The following is a 6,467-nucleotide window of genomic DNA, read 5'->3' as shown; positions in this document are numbered from 1 at the left end:
TGCAAGCTCCGCCTCCCGGGTTTACGCCATTCTCCTGTCTCAGCCTCCCGAGTAGCTGGGACTACAGGGGCCCGCCACCTCGCCCGGCTATTTTTTTTGTATTTTTTAGTAGAGACGGGGTTTCACCATATTAGCCAGGATGGTCTCGATCTCCTGACCTCGTGATCCGCCCGTCTCGGCCTCCCAAAGTGCTGGGATTACAGGCGTCAGTGCTATTCTTTAGCAGCATCTGTTTAATTGAAAGCAAGTGAAGAAATCTGAATAATCGTGAATTCTCTGCCAGATGGCAATCATCACCCAAATTTGTGTTAGGCACCCATTATACTAGTAGCAAACAAATGCATTCAGAGGGTCACTTTTCATTGAGTGACTAGTGTTTCAACTTTGCCCATCATAAGCAACTGTCAACAGTTCCGAGTGAGCTGAAGGCATTTATGACACTAGTCTGTGAGGCTGTTTTGACTGCATTATTCTTTCCCTCACTGACCTGTGACAGAGACTGCTAGTTGTCCCCAAACATATTAGTTAAGATGGGCTAAGTTATGTCGCAGTAAAAATTAACTTCAAATAAATCTCAGTGCTTTGATACAGTTCATGTTGCATGTAGACTGGCAGAGGCTCCATTCCCATTCAGCCTCTGAGGGATCCAGGCCAGTGGAGGCTCCAGTGCCTTGTAGCTACATCTGGAACCTGTGGCTTCCTTGGCAGGAGAGAGCTACTGGAGACTATAATCTTGTCACCACGTGTCACTTCCCGTCATAGCCAACTGGCTAGAACAAACCAGATGGCCTCACTAATAGGTTCCATCTTTTGGTATCCAGAAGGGGAGGGGAACCAGAACTTGATAGACATTTGAGTATCTACCATATCCAGTTCCTATTCTTTCCTTCTTGAATAGCAACAGAATTCTTGGTCGTTAGCTGGGCACGTGGCTGTACCTCCCTCCTCTAAACATGACATTTCTAAGTCTAAGTAGCTAAGCTATGACCAATGGATGTCAGTTAAAGTGCGGTCACAACCTGCTGGAAGTGTCCTTAAGGAGAGGAATTGTATCCTTCTTCTCCATCCTTCCCTCTGGCTAGCATGTAAATAATACATACTATTATGGGGTGGGCTCCAGCAGCTCCCTTGCATTTTGAAGCGACCTTGGGAATGGAAGTCAAGCATGAAGAACCAACACCTGGAAGGGGCCTTGGTTCCTGACCTCTTGGAGAACAATACCAACTCGGGACTGTCCCCTTCCTAAATGCGTGAGAGAAATAAACTTCTGTCTTGTTAAAGTCGCCGTTGTGTGTTGTGTGTATGTGTCTGTGTTGCAGGTGAATCTACTCCTTACTAATATGGAGCCCCAGTGCAAAGTCTGTTACATATTATTTTCTCAATAAGTAATATTCCTCTTCCCCTTCCATAGTCAGAATCAACTGATAGACAAAAAGATAGAGGTAAAACTCTCCCTCCTATTACTAATAAAGCTGATGGGGATGTGGCTTTAGATTGGTGGGCAAAAGGGCTCGTTAGCACTTCCTCCTGAAATGGACAGATTATCTGCCTCTGTTACTGACCTAACTTGGGTTTCTTGGCCTCAGCGCCATTGGCACGCTGGACCAGGTGACCGTTCTGGGTTTATCCTGTACACTAGGTTTAGCAGCATCCTCGTCCTCCACTCCTAGATGCCAACAGCATTCCAGTCATGATCATCAAAACTGTCTCCAGGCATTGCCCAGTATCCCCTGGGGAACAAAATGTCCCCAGCTGAGAACAACTGGCACAACTGGACAACTGCAGGAGTCCCCCTCGGGTCAATCCAGATGTGTATCTCCAAAGGCAGGAAATTCCCGAAGGGAGGAAAACCAAAGTGACTGAGCTTTTCATGTCCAGTTCCCTTTTCCACACTCAGAGAAACCACCCCTTTTGCTTCTAAAAGGAAAGGGTGACTGAGGGAGTAGCAGAGGCCAACAGTGTCACTCTAATCCAGGTTCCTCTACATGGAAGCCTAATGCTAGCTAGTTCAGAAAATGCTCCCTTCTTTTGTCATCAGCCATGTGTACAGAGTCATTTTTCCTGACAGCCTAAATTTTCACAAACATTAGCTAGAAATAATGTGAATGACTGGCTGGATACAATTACTTTCATTTGAAATAAAAGAATGGGAACTAGAAAGGCTCAATGAGCAAGAATAAAGACATTGGGGCCAGCGCTATTTTTTTTTAAGGGTGGCTGGCCACTGCTTTAAGTCCACGTGATTATCCTGAGAGTCACTGTGGGTGTTTGGATTAAGGAGGGAGCGTATTGTGTGTGTGTGTGGGGGTGCACGTGGGTGCACGCAGGCCCCCCCTTCAGCTCTCTCAAGAGAAGGAGGGCTGCCTGTAGTTACGAGCCCTTGGGTAGAATAAGCTCGGGCCTCAGCACCTCCTTAAACTCTAAAATATTAAACACCCCAAAAAGCTTCTGTTTATATATGTATTATACTGACTGATATGTAAAGTATTGCACATTAAAACTAACAAATTATCTAAGTATTTAATTCATCTAAAAATAAAAATAGTAAACACCATACATGTTAAATATTTTTATGAAAAATAACTATGTTTTCCAAGACAAAAACAATTTAGTAAAGATGGCATTATTTTACATTTCACAAATCTCTTGAAGTCTGGCCTAATAGAAGACAGATGGATTTTCCTCTTGGCTTGTGTGAATTCTGCTGTGATATGTTTTGGTTTACATACATAAAGAACAACCCAGCCTCATATAAATATGCAGCTGGAAAATGGAAAGTTGTTTAATAGCCTCTTCAGATCCCAAAGGACATCCTTCCTTGAAACTACATCAGAACTCGCCAAGTGGTAGCTTCAAGGTGAGTTGCAACCCTCCACCTCTGGGCATCTCACCTTCAAGACTGTGGTCTGGGGCTGCTCCTCCGGCTGCGCTGATGGTCACCTTGCTTGACCCACACCTTGACTTTGGAGACTCCCATCTCCCAGGCCACACTGTCACTCCTCCTCACTTCTCCCACTGCTTCTCCTTTATACCGTGTCCCTCTTTCTTCTCTCCCTATCCTATCATCCTGGCTCTTTCCTCCCTTCTGTTTTTTGCTTCTTTCTTTACCTTCTCTCAGATCTTTCCTTGCTTCTCTGAGCCCTCGCCTCCTGTCTGCTGAAGGCCAGGCTGAGAGCCCCAAACATCATCTCTTTCCCACCTAATGGAGTGACAATAAGGCCTAAGTCCAACAAGACACCAGGTCTGTCTTTAGTAATCAGAGAAACTACAAAAGCAAAAGATAAAGCCAGGACAAGGCACTGCCTTAATCTGCAGCTAACACCTGGCAAGGCCGGGCGCACCACTTGGAGGGTGGGGTACGTCAATCGCTAATAGAATTGAAAAGCCAGCTCTGAAACACTGTAATACAATGGGTTGCTTTTAATGACCCAGGTGGTTTTTAATTGTGTTAATCAACTAGCCCGTTTCTGAGATATGAAGAAACAGTTTCATGTATGAAAGTGAAACGCTAGTTATGTCCTAAGGCCCTCAAGCCCTCAGTGGCACCATCACTCACTTGCTAGCCTTGGGCATTCACTTGACTCCGGCCAATACATGCATCCCTGGAGCCAAAACCGTCAAAAGGGAGGCACAAAAGGAGTCGTAGCTGTGTCAAGTTTAAAGCCTTCCCCTAGACAACAGCACACGGGGGCTCATCTTTTGCTGAGGCAAAGGACAATTAGTCAGATGGGGTATAACTTTTAGCAAAATGCAAATTTGGTAATCATTTTTTCTTTCATTACAAATTCAGTTTGCTTGTTGGTTATTGAAGTCATCTTTTTTTTTCTTTGTTTTTTTAGACGGAGTCTCGCTCTGTTACCAGGCTGGAATACAGTGGCGCAATCTCGGCTCACTGCAACCTCTACCTCCCAGGTTCAAGCGATTCTCCTGCCTCAGCCTCCCGAGTAGCTGGGACGACTGGCATGCACCACCAGGCCCGGCTAATTTTTGTATTTTTAGTACAGATGGGGTGGGTTTCACCATGTTGGCCAGGATGGTCTCGATCTCTTGACCTTGTAATCCGCCTGCCTTGGCCTCCCAAAGTGCTGGGATTACAGGTGTGAGCCACCGTGCCCATCCTGAAGTCATCTTTTAAAACATTCTCAGGACCAGGTGTGGTGGCTCACATCTGTAATCCCAGCACTTTGGGAGGCCGAGGCAGGCAGATCACTTGAGGTCAGGAGTTCGAGACCAGCCTGGCCAACGTGGTAAAACCCTGCCTCTATTTAAAAAAATACAAAAATTAGCCAGGTGTGGTGGTCCATGCCTGAAATCCCAGCTACTCTGGAGACTGAGCCATGAGAATCGCTTGAACCTGGGAGGCGGAGGTTGCAGTGAGCTGAGATCACACCACCGCACTCCAGCCTGGGTGAAAGAGCGAGACTCTGTTTCAAAAAAAAAAAAAAATTCTTGGGAGCTGGGTTGAATGATGTAATCAGGTCACTTATCAACCAGTAACAACTTACCGAACATTGTATCAGTCCATTCTCATGCTGCTAATAAAGACATACCTGAGACTGGGTAATTTATAAAGGAAAGAGGTTTAACTGCCTCAGTTCAGCATGGCTGAGGAGGCCTCAGGAAACTTACAATCATCGTGGAAGGGGAAGCAACACGTCCTTCTTCACATGGTGGCAGGACAGAGAAGAATGAGAGCCGATCCAAGGGGGAAGCCCCTTATAAAACTGTTGGATCTTGTGAGAACTTACTATCACGAGAACAGTATGGAGGAAACAGCTCCCATGATTCAATTTTCTCCACCTGGTCCCTCCCACAACACATGGGGATTATGGGAACTATAATTCAAGATGAGATTGCAGTGGGGACACAGTCAAACCATATCATTTTTTCCCTGGCCCCTCCCAAATCTCATGTCCTCATAATTCAACACACAACCATGCCCTTCCAACAGTCCCCCAAAGTCTTAGCTCACTCCAGCATTAACCAAAAAGTCCAAGTCCAAAGTCTCATCTCAGACAAGGCAAGTCCCTTCCACCCATGGGCCTGTAAAATCAAAAGCAAGTTAGTTACTTCCTAGATACAATGGGGGTACAGGGATTGGGTAAATACACCTGTTCCAAATGGGAGAGATTGGCCAAAACAAAGGGGCTATGGGTGCCATGCAAGTCTGAAATCCAATACGGCCATCATTAAACCTTAAAGTTCCAAAATGATCTCCTTTGACTCCATGTCTCCCATCCAGGTCATGTTGATGCAAGAAGTGGGTTCCCAAGGCGTTGGGCAGCCCCACTCCTGTGGCTTTGCAGGGTACACCCCATCCCCATCTAGGTTGCTTTCACAGGCTGGTGTTGAGTGTCTGCAACTTTTCAGGGTGCACAGTGCAAGACTACCATTCTGGGGTCTAGAGGATGGTGGCCCTGTTCTCACAGCTCCACCAGGCAGTACCTCAGTCAGAACTCTGTGTGGGGGATCCAACTCCCTATTTCCCTTCTACACTGCCCTAGCAGAAGTTCTCCACAGAGCAAACTTCTGCCTGGACATCCAGGTGTTTCCACACATCCTCTGAAATCTAGGCAGAGGTTTCCAAACCTTAATTCTTGACTTCTGTGCACTCAGGCCCAACACCACATGTAAGCCACCAAGGTTTGGGGCTTGCACCCTCTGAAGTAACAGTCTGAGCTTTATGTTGGCCCCTTTTAGCCAAGGCTGGAGCTGAAGAAGCTAGGATGCAGGGCACCATGTCCCAATGCAGCATAGAGCAGGGGGGCCCCTCATAGGCTCCCAGGTTTTGATAGGATAGGCTGCTGGAAAGTCTCTGACATGCCCTGGAGACTTCTTGCCCATTCTCTTGGTGATTAACATTTGACTCGTTACTTATGCAATTTCTGCAGCCAGCTTAAATTTCTCCCCAGATAATGGAGTTTTCTTTTCTATCCCATCATCAGGCTGCAAAAATTGCCAACCATTTATGCCCTGCTTCCTCTCAAACACTTTGCTGCTGAGAAATTTCTTCTGCCAGATACCCTAAAAATCATCTCTCTCAAAGTTCCATGGATCTCTAGGGCAGGGGCAAAATGCTACCAGTCTCTTTGCATAGCAAGAGTGACCTTTACTCCAGTTTCCAATAGGTTCTTCATCTCCATCTTGACCACCTCAGCCTGAACTTCCCTGTCTTTATCACTATCAGCAATTTGTCAAAGCTATTCAACAAGTCTCTAGGAGGTTCTAAATGTTTCCCACATTTTCCTGTCTTCTTCTGAACCCTCCAAACTGTTCCAACCTCTGCCTGTTACTCAGTTCCAAAGTTGCTTCCACATTTGCGGGTATCTTTACAGCAGCGCACCACTCTCTGTGGTACCAATTTACTGTATTAGTCCATTTTCACAATACTAATAAAGACGTACCCAGGACTGGGTACTTTATAAAGGAAACAGATTTAATTGACTCACAGTTCAGCACAGCTGGCT

The sequence above is a fragment of the Trachypithecus francoisi genome, unplaced genomic scaffold (genome assembly GCF_009764315.1).
Source record: "Trachypithecus francoisi isolate TF-2019V2 unplaced genomic scaffold, Tfra_2.0 Lachesis_group17, whole genome shotgun sequence".
Classification (NCBI taxonomy): Eukaryota; Metazoa; Chordata; class Mammalia; order Primates; family Cercopithecidae; genus Trachypithecus; species Trachypithecus francoisi.
This window is presented reverse-complemented; position numbering follows the sequence as displayed.